Here is an 11,575-nt window from a genome sequence, read left to right as displayed (position 1 = left end):
CTTGAGATGATGATCAACATATTCTTGGGAGCTTTGTAAACTTATCCAATCTCTTAGATCAAAGAATCAGAGCTAAAAAGATTAATTTAAAAACCTACACTTTTGTGTTCTTGAGGACCAAGGCTTGATAGATTTGGACCTAGAGATCCAACTTAAGATCCTCGGTCTGGACCTAAACCTATGACCGAGAAATTCGATCCTATGAACGAGACTTAGGACTGATGTTCTTGAGCTAGGGCTAGGAGGTCTGATCGATGTTCTTGAGATGAAACTGAGAGATCCAACTAGACCAAGAGGTCAGACCTTGGGACCGAGAATCCCAAACCCTAGGACTAAGAGGTCCGACCTTGGGACCGAGAATCCTAAACCTTAGGATCGAGAGGTGTGACATTGGGAACGAGAATCCTAAACCATAGGACGGAGAGGTCCGAACTTGGGACCGAGATCCCAAACCCTAATACCGATAGGTCTAACGTTAATACCAAGAATCCCAGGCTTAGGACCGAGAGCTCCCGCACCTAAGACCGAAGGTGAAACATTTCTACTCATATATTATAACTATTTCTCAAACAATTAGATCTATTAACATTGATATCATTAGCGGAAGCCATATAATTCTGGTCATGTTTAACATATAATTCATATATACATGCTTCATAATATGCCAAAAGAATCTACAACAAGATAAGCTAAACTCCATCACATCTATCATAATTCTATACAAGTTGATAGGATCGGCTTTATCGATAGAGACGAGGGTCTGAATAAGGATGAAGGCTTATGAAAAACGGTTTGAAAGAAATCCTATTAGAGATTTAATTCGCTTTCTATTCTACGCAAACTTGTATAAACACTTGAAACGGATTCAAGGCAGAATTGTTTACTTGGGTTTGAAGCACAAGATAAAATATGAAAAGATGACAGAAAAGAAGAACACAACAGATTGTTTATGGATGTTCAGAGAAACTCTCCTACGTCACCCCTTCTTCCAACCATCGGAAAGATTCACTATAATATGATTAGAATCAAATACAATTTACACACACACTTAGCTCACTATTGAACATAACACTTTCTGTTCAATTACAAGATGAAGAATATCACTCAGCTAAAAGTGTTTTGATTCTAGCTCTCTCTCTCGATTCACACACAGTACAATCAGAAAGAAGCTTCACAATATTCAAAGGCTTGAATTCTCTATAGTTTCAGTATGCAAGATTGGCAAGTAACATGTGCTTCGTCCGTTGTCCTTAGGATTGGTTAAATACTAAGCAGGAGCTAACAGTCAAAACTTCAAGAATGATACGTGGCACTCTTCCATTGGAAAGCCTCCATTGTACACAACATGTTCTAAGCACAAGGATCGTGGTCGTACATCACTGGTAGTGCGCCTAATATTCCATCAGGGATGTACCTGCAAAACAAGTAATTTGAGGAAAATTCTCTTACGTGGCATTCCTTGATTGGATGCATATAGCTGTTGTACTAATCTTCACTAGAAAGTGGAGCAGAAGTAGGGTACAACTATAGCACGTGGGTAGGTGATATACTAGATTCAAGCGTACTGCTTAAACTGAGCATTAGACGTATTTCAGTTAGACGGATTGTGAAAATCAGTCTAATTAAATAAGTCATCTCCTTCTAATAGAAAAACGTCTATTAGACTACCTGGTCTAATAGAATTAGACTCGCGTCTAATTACAATAACCATTAGACTGCACGTCTAACTCCACTGAGTTAGACTACACGTCTAATTATGGTTCTACATCAGACTTATCTGAAGGAGTTAAACGCACGTGTAACTTTTCACTAATTAGACTACACATCTAATTATTCAATAACCATTAGACTGCACGTCTAACTCCACTGAGTTAGACTGCACGTCTAATTCTGGTTCTACCTCAGACTTGTCTGAAGGAGTTAGACGCACGTCTAACTTTCACTAATTAGACTACACGTCTAATTATTCAATAACCATTAGACTGCACGTCTAACTCCACTAAGTTAGACTGCACGTCTAACTCCACTAAGTTAGACTGCACGTCTAATTCCGGTTTTACCTCACACTTGTCTGAAGGAGTTAGACGCACGTCTAACTTTCACATCCTATTAGACTGCACGTCTAACTCCACTAAGTTAGACTGCCCCTCTAATTCCGCATAAATTAGACTATCCGTCTAATTGCAAATATATTAGACTACACGTTTAACTCCGATGAGTTAGACAGTACGTCTAATTTCGAATATCAATTAGACTACCCGTCTAATTACAAATATATTAGACTTACGTCTAATTCTGTGCATTCATTAGGCTTACGTCTAATTCCTTACATTTATTAGACTACACGTCTAACTCCGATGAGTTAGACTGTACATCTAATCCTATTAGACTTACGTCTAATTCTTTACATTTATTAGACTACACGTCTAACTCCGATGAGTTAGACTGTACGTCTAATTCTATTAGAATTACGTCTAATTCCGTGTATCTATTAGACCATCCGTCTAATTACACGTCTATTAGACTACACGTCTAACTCCGATGAGTTAGATTGTACGTCTTATTTTATGCAAAGAAAGCCAAAATCGGTCTAATGACCCTCATTAGATCCAAGTCTTATAATATATTGTCTCAATACACTTGTATCAAAACTTATAAGTTATTTCATCATCAAAATCTCAGTGGTTAAATTATTTCAACGCTTAGTCAAAATAATTTGACCCAACAATTTCCCTCTTTTTGATGAAGAAATTGCAAACTTGCGTATATATATCAAAGCATGCATTCATCATATAATCAAAACCATTAGCATGCAAGTAAATCATTCAAAAATATCCAAGTTAATCACATATGAGTGTTTTCAGAAGAAACACTCAAAATATTGTTCAATGTAACCAAAATAAGTTTACCAAAAACATCGTGAAAACATTCAAAATAACTTCAAAAAGACATTTAATCACTATTCTTCTTCTTCTTCTTTCTGGTCATAACTTCTGGAAAGGATAGACTTCAACCTAAGAGATCTATAAGACTGCGGTTAGAGGGGAGTTAGAGTCTTCTCTTTTCTTTTTCTTAGACTTGAGCGTTCCACCCTTTGAATGTAATCTACCACTTTCTGGTAGTTCAGGATCTTAGAAGGAAGGGGAAAGCTCTTACTGGGTTTATTCAGGAGGAAACAAAGAAGAGAGCTGAGAGGACCATCAAATCCGAAAATCTTCTTCTGAGCAACAACCATTGTGACAAGATTCCCGAAGAGGAAGCTTGTCCAGTTCACAGGAACACCCCTAGTGATAGCCACCATTATCTGAAAGACTTTCGTACAATACTTGTAAAAAGTTTCTTTAGACAGAAGAGATTTCGATATGATATCGCTTAAGAGAGCATATTTAACCTTCAGGAGGTTTTTCTTTCCATGAATGTCTACTTCAGGGGAATCGGAAAAGACTTTCATCATCGTAATCATTAGATTAGGAGGAGTGGTCGAGAAATCATCAATATCTTCTTTTGGGAGATGGAAAAACACACCAAAAGATTCTTCTGAAATACAGACCATCTGACACATTACTGCACCAGTAATAACACTGTCTTGATAGAAGCTAACGGTTTTGAAGAATTCGTTAACTAACTGTTCGTGATAGATTTCATGAGGGGTGAGGAATCTTCTCAGCCCAGAAGCTTTTAACGATTCGAACATCCTATTCATTCCTGGAGATTGTAAAGTGGATACGGATTGAAAGTCCACTTGAATCGATTTTGGTCGGAAAGGCAACATTATGAATTGATGAACAAGGGTTAGAATGATTCGACTTCTAAAGAGAGAGAGAGATTGATTTCAAGGATCTTCTATCTTTTAGAGTAAATGATCCTATCAATATTAGGGTTTTTAATCATATAGAAAAAACTAATGATTGTTCCTACCGTCAAGAACTTTAAAAGACAGTTCCCAATAAACACAATATTTAATGTTAGCATGAAACAGAACGTTTAATACTAAGTGTACAAGCAAAAGTTGTCAAAAATATTAGTCATTCCTTGCATATTGAGAGACACGTGTCTTCAATTCTTTTGAGGAATGACTGATTTATTTTTCGGCGGGAAAGTATACTTGATCAGAAATCATTAACGGACAGCTGTCCAAATAGCCGGAAGATGAAGAGTCTAATTGCACCAGTAATTAGACGTTTATTCTCCTTATCACATTTTCAACTTCCTTTTGAAAATCAGTCTATTAGACGTGTACGTCTAATTATGCAATAACATCACGTAAGACACGTGTGTTTGGTTAGACGTGAGCATCCTCTTGCTCGTGACGAAAAAACATCTAACTTCTATTAGAAGCATCCGTCTAACCAAGCAGGTTAGAATAACCAAGACAATGATTTCATATGAAGATGAAATTGCTAAAGTAGACGAGTGTCTAAGTAGCTGTGTTTCTCAAAACTCTGAATCCTTAGGACAAATTAAGACCTTCGCCTTTCATATCTGTTCAGTTGCGTTTTGAACAATAAGTCCCCCTTAATTTATGCACGTAATTACGTCAATCAAGATCAACAAGACCTAACATGTTTCTAAAATGAGAAAACTTAGCTTCCGCTAGAGGTTTCGTGAAAATGTCCGCAGTTTGTTGATCTGTAGGAACATGTTCAAGACGAATTTGCTTCTGATTGACGTGTTCTCGGATGAAATGATGCCTGATTTTAATGTACTTTGTCCGAGAATGCAGAACTGGGTTGTAGGAGATTGCAATAACACTTGTATTATCGCAGAAAATTGGAGATTCATCAGCCTCAATCCCATAGTCTCTGAACTGTTGTTGAATCCACAAAACTTGAGAGTAACAACTACCAGCTACAAGATACTCTGCTTCTGTTGTAGACGTGGAGACCAACGTCTGCTTCTTGTTGAACCATGTGATTAGACGATCTCCAAGGAACTGACAAGTTCCACTTGTGCTTTTTCTATCAATTTTGCATCCTACATAATCTGCATCTGAGAAACTAATTAAATTGAAACTGGAATCCTTCGCATACCATAGTCCCACATTTTGAGTTCCCTTTAAGTATTTAAGAATACGTTTAGCAGCAGTAAAATGAGAGAGTTTAGGATCAGCCTGAAATCTGTCACAAATGCCAACAACAAATTGAATGTCTGGCCTACTAGCAGTTACATATAGCAAAGAACTGATGAGTCTTCTATATGTTGTTACATCGACACTTTGGCCACCTTCATCTTTATCCAATTTAACTGAAGAACTCATTGGAGTAGCTGCTGCAGAACAGTTCTCCAAACCAAACTTCTTTAACAATTCTTTGGTGTATTTGGCCTGGTTGATAAGAGTTCCGTTTTCTAGCTGACGGATCTTAAGCCCAAGGAAGAATGTAAGTTCTCCCATCATGCTCATTTCAAACCTATCCTGCATCAACTTGGCAAATTTCTCACACAGTTTAGGGTTAGTTGACCCAAAAATAATGTCATCAACATATATCTGAACAAGTAGTATGTGAGAATCTTTAGTAAATCTAAACAGGGTTTTATCCACTGTTCCAACAACAAAATCATGATCAAACAAGAAATTGGTAAAAGTGTCATACCAAGCTCTAGGAGCTTGTTTTAGACCATACAATGCTTTGTTAAGCCTGTAAACTTGATTTGGCAAAATATGATCTACAAAACCAAGGGGTTGTTCAACGTATACTTCTTCACTTAATTTTCCATTTAGGAATGCACTTTTTACATCCATTTGAAAGACTTTAAAATTCTTAAATGATGCATATGCTAAGAAGATTCTGATTGCCTCTAGTCTTGCAACCGGTGCAAAAGACTCATCAAAATCAATACCTTCCTTTTGTCTGTATTCTTGAGCAACTAAACGAGCTTTGTTTCTAATGACTAAGCCATCTTCACTAAGCTTGTTTCTAAAGACCCATCTTGTTCCTATGACTGACTTGTCAGTTGGTCTAGGAATAAGATACCACACTTTATTTCTAGCAAATTGGTTTAACTCCTCTTGCATAGCATTGATCCAATCTGGATCAACTATAGCTTCACCAATTTTCTTCGGTTTAATTTGAGAAATAAATGCAGAATTGGCCATTTCATCCATCAGTTGACGTCTTGTCCTTCGAGGAGAAAAAGGATTTCCGATTATCAGTTCTAGTGGATGATTTCTGTTCCATCTGAAGTTGGAACCAAGGGGATTGGTCATCTAAACCGGTGACAGAGCGACATCCAAACTCTCAACTTCTTGTTGAACAGGAGTTTGCATGTCTGGTTGAATTTCAACCGGATCAGCCACATGATCAGATAGAACCATCCGTTTGTCCAAGGTTTCTTTTTCTTCACTTACAGACTCAAGACTAGCCGCTTGCAGTCTGTCAGCAAGATCAATGGGTTCATTGGATTTTCTCTCAACAGACTCATCAAACACTACATGAAGGGATTCTTCAACAATCTTTGTTCTTTTGTTGTAAACTCTGTAAGCCTTGCTTACTGATGAGTATCCCAACATGAATCCCTCATCTACTTTAGCATCAAAAGCAGTCAAATAAACCTTTCCATTCTTATGGATAAAACATTTACACTCAAATATCTTAAAGTAAGAAACTGTGGGAATTCTCCCATAATACAGTTCATAGAGAGTTTTATTAAAACGTTTGTTAATTATTGACCGATTTTTTGTATAGCAAGTAGTACTAATGGCTTCCGCCCAAAACCTATGAGGAACATCTGATTCAGCAAGCATAGGCCTCGCTGCTTCCTTCAAAGTTCTCACTCTTCTCTCAGCAATGCCGTTTTGCTGTGGAGTTCTAGCACTAGACAACTCGTGCCTAATTCCAGTCTCCTCAAGATAAGATGATAGGTATCTGTTAGTAAATTCAGTTCACTGATCACTTCTGATGCATGTGATATTTAAAGATTTCTGATTCTGAATCCCTTTAAATATCATAATCAAGTTTTCAGCAGTTTTATCTTTTGATGGTAAAAATGCAACCCATGTAAAACGAGAAAAGTCATCGATAATAATTAAGGCAAATCTCATTCCTCCTATACTCTTTACAGGAATTAGACCAAAAAGATCCGTATGTAAAAGTTCTAGGATACGGCTGGATTGTGATTTCCCTTTGCTTTTGAACGATGATCTGTCATGTTTACCTAACTGGAAAGCACTGCATATCTTGTCCTTTGAAAACTGAAGTTTGGGTAAACCAATAACTAAGTTGTTTGAACAAATGTTGTTGATGGTTTTAAAATTCAAATGGTTCAAACGTTTATGCCATAACCATTTCTGGTCATTCTTGGCAATCATGCACATAGGGTCAGATGTCTCTTTTTGCCAATTCATTTTATATGAGTTTCCTACTCTACTTTCAGTCAATAAAATGTTTCCATCTTGGTCTTTAACTAAACATGCATGAGTTTAAAAGTCTACTGACAAACCATTATCACATAATTGACTAATGCTGATTAAATTATAACACAGATTGTCAACAAGCAGCACGTCATTAATAGTTAGGTTACCATGGATAATCTTACCCCTACCCATGGTCTTACCCGTCTTGTTGTCACCAAATGTGATCTTAGGTCTAGAGTAGTCTGATATATCAGTGAGAAGCCGTCTGTTTCCTATCATATGCCTAGAACATCCGCTATCAAGATACCATACAGATTCCTTCAGTCCTTCATTTATTTGTACCTACATAAATAGATATTTACAATCTTTTAGTACCCATCTTCAATTGGGTCCTCGGTCAATCAGTCCCTTAGGAATCCATATTTGAGTTATTCTGATGGACTTTCCATTTTGAGTTGTGATTAATGCGTATGTTTTTGACTTGGCAGACGACTTTCTGCTAGCCACTGATCCTTTAACTTTTGAAGAAGATTTTCTTTTAAAACTCCTTGACTTAGAATCAGGTTTTGAATTACCAGACTTATTAGCTTTTTCTAGCTTATTCTTAAGACAGCTAACAGTCGGTGGAACATAAACTATTTCATTTTTGAAAGTAACTTCTTCTTAAATAGGATCAGATTCAATGTCAGTCATACTCCCTTTGACAAAGTTCATAGGCTTAAACTTGTCATTTGGTTTTGACTTTTTGCAGGATAGATTAAGGTCATTGCTATCAAATCCCAATCCAGATCTAGATCTAGCAAGTTTCAACATGCTGATCTGATATTTAAAAGCATCTCCTGATCTTGTCCATGCACTGACAACATAGTTAAGCCTTTTGTTTTCAGATGAAAGGGTTTGAATCTGTTCTTTGAGTATCTCATTCTCAGATGAGATCTCTGTTAAGTTTTCATCAAAACCATTTGGTTTTAATTCTTGGTTTGGAGAAAGAACAGTTGATTCATATTTAAATTTCATTTCATAAAAAGAGTCAGATAACTTCTTGTACTCAATGGCCATTTCATTGAGTGCATTAGTTAACTCCTCGTTTTTAAATTCTGGTGCAGAGATATCATTTACCTTAGATTGGTCATCTGCCGTCAGACAAGTTACATCTTCATTCTCTTTTTCAGCTGGAGACTCCTCTATATGACTGTCAGCCCATCTGGACTTGTTCTGACTGCAAATGAATGTTTTCTGGTTCTTCTTTGCTTGAGAATTTACACCGTAGATCTGGTTGAGCTTATCCCACATCTCTTTTGCAGTGGAACAGGACTTGATCTCACAGAACATATTCATGTTGAGTGACTGGAACAGAATATTCTTAACAACATTATCCAGGTTGTTAGTCACCTTTTCTTCAGTAGTCTACTCACTTCTTGGCTTTGAAATCTTTATGGGGCCATCGGTGTTAACACTCCACATATCATAGTCAATAGCAGCCAAGTGAGCTTGCATCCTTATCATCCAACAATCGTGGTTATCCTTTGACAGAAGAGGAATTTCATTGATGCAAGACATGCTTTGGGTTCTTGATGCTTGAGAATAGAAACAAGGCTCTGATACCAATTGATAGGATCGACTTTATCGATAGAGACGGGGGTCTGGCTAAGGATGAAGGCTTATGAAAAACGGTTTGAAAGAAATCATGTTAGGGATTTAATTCGCTTTCTATTCTACGCAAACTTGTGTAAACACTTGAAACGGATTCAAGGAGGAATTGTTTACTTGGGTTTGAAGCACACGATAAAATATGAAAAGATGACAGAAAAGAAGAACACAGCAGTTTGTTTATGGATGTTCGGAGAAACTCTCCTACGTCACCCCTTCTTCCAACCACCGGAAGGATTCACTATAATATGATTAGAATCAAATACAGTTTACACACACACTTAGCTAACTATTGAACATAACACTTTCTGTTCAATTACAAGATGAAGAATATCACTCAACTAAAGGTGTTTTGATTCTAGCTCTCTCTCTCGATTCACATACACTACAATCACAAAGAAGCTTCACAATATTCAAAGGCTTGAATTCTCTGTAGTTTCAATAAGCAAGATTGGCAAGTAACATATGTTTCGTTCGTTGACCTTAGGATTGGTTAAATACTGAGCAGGAGCTAACGGTCGAAACTTCAAGAATGATACGTGGCACTCTTCCATTGGAAAACCTCCATTGTACACAGCAGGTTCTGATCACAAGGATCGTGGTCGTACATCACTAGTAGTGCGCCGAATATTCCATTAGGGATGTACCTGCAAAACAAGTAATTTGAGGAAAATTCTCTTACGTGGAATTCCTTGATTGTATTCATATAGCTGCTGCACTAATCTTCATTTGAAAGAGGAGCAGAAGTAGGGTACAGCTATAGCACGTGGGTAGGTGATATGCTAGATTAGACGTATTTCAGTAAGACGGATTGTGAAAATCAGTTTAATAAAATAAGTCATCTCCTTCTAATAGAAAAACGTCTATTAGACCACCTGGTCTAATAGAATTAGACTCGCGTCTAATTACAATAACCATTAGACTGCACGTCTAACTCCACTGAGTTAGACTGCACGTCTAATTCTGGCTCTACCTCAGACTTGTCTGAAGAAGTTAGACGCACGTCTAACTCCACTGAGTTAGACTGCACGTCTAATTCCGGTTCTACCTCAGACTTGTCCGAAGGAGTTAGACGCACGTCTAACTTTCACTAATTAAACTACACGTCTAATTATTCAATAACCATTAGACTGCACGTCTAACTCCACTAAGTTAGACTGCACATCTAATTCCGGTTCTACCTCAGACTTGTCTGAAGGAGTTAAACGCACGTCTAACTTTCACTAGTTAGACTACACGTCTAATTATTCAATAACCATTAGACTGCACGTCTAACTCCACTGAGTTAGACTGCACGTCTAATTCCGATTCTACCTCAGACTTGTCTGAAGGAGTTAGACGCACGTCTAACTTTCACATCCTATTAGACTGCACGTCTAACTCCACTAAGTTAGACTGCCCGTCTAATTCTGCATAAATTAGACTATCCGTCTAATTGCAAATATATTAGACTACACGTTTAACTCCGATGAGTTAGACAGTACGTCTAATTTCGAATATCAATTAGACTACCCGTCTAATTACAAATATATTAGACTTACGTCTAATTCTGTGCATTCATTAGGCTTACGTCTAATTCTTTACATTTATTAGACTACACGTCTAACTCCGATAAGTTAGACTGTACGTCTAATCCTATTAGACTTACGTCTAATTTCGTGCATTCAGTAGACTTACATCTAATTCTTTACATTTATTAGACTACACGTCTAACTCCGATGAGTTAGACTTAGACTGTACGTCTAATTCTATTAGACTTACGTCTAATTCCGTGTATCTATTAGACCATCTGTCTAATTACACGTCTATTAGACTACACGTCTAACTCCGATGAGTTAGACTGTACGTCTAACTCCGATGAGTTAGACTGTACGTCTAATTTTATGCAATGAAAGCCAAAATCGGTCTAATGACCCTCATTAGATCCAAGTCTTATAACATATTGTCTCAATACACCTGTATCAAAACTTATAAGTTATTTCATCATCAAAATCTAAGTGGTTAAATTATTTCAACACTTAGTCAAAATAATTTGACCCAACACAAGTCTTATATAAATTCTCCATTAGACAACCAATTAAAGATATTAAAATATAAACTAAGTGAATATACAAAACTACAAGTTAAGCCCATCAGTCTTGTTCCCTCTTTCCATACCCATTTCTATCAGATTGCTCCCCTCTAAGACTCAATCCTTCATGTTCATACTAGCTATGGTTTTGTAACTAAAGCACCCAAGCATAGTGAGTTTAGTTACTTGACAAGAAAATAATTATTTAAAACAATCTGGAATGCTTTGCTTTTAAAAGGGTTACATATGCATAAAAAGTGTTCATCATTTAAAAAGGAAATAATATATTTATAAACATCAAAGACATGTTTAAAGAAATAATATCATGATGTATGTACAGTTACATCTTGAACCGTATTTTGACCTAGACCATTCAGAGCAGATCCTAAAGGCATGTAATTTATTTGAGTCGTATTTGGCTAAGCACAATTAGGAATCCATCCCTAAAAGCCCATGACCTATTTGGACCATCTTTTAGTTTGGGTAAAGTAACTAGAGCTCAT

Source organism: Impatiens glandulifera, chromosome 5 (genome assembly GCF_907164915.1).
Source record: "Impatiens glandulifera chromosome 5, dImpGla2.1, whole genome shotgun sequence".
Lineage (NCBI taxonomy): Eukaryota > Viridiplantae > Streptophyta > Magnoliopsida > Ericales > Balsaminaceae > Impatiens > Impatiens glandulifera.
This window is presented reverse-complemented; position numbering follows the sequence as displayed.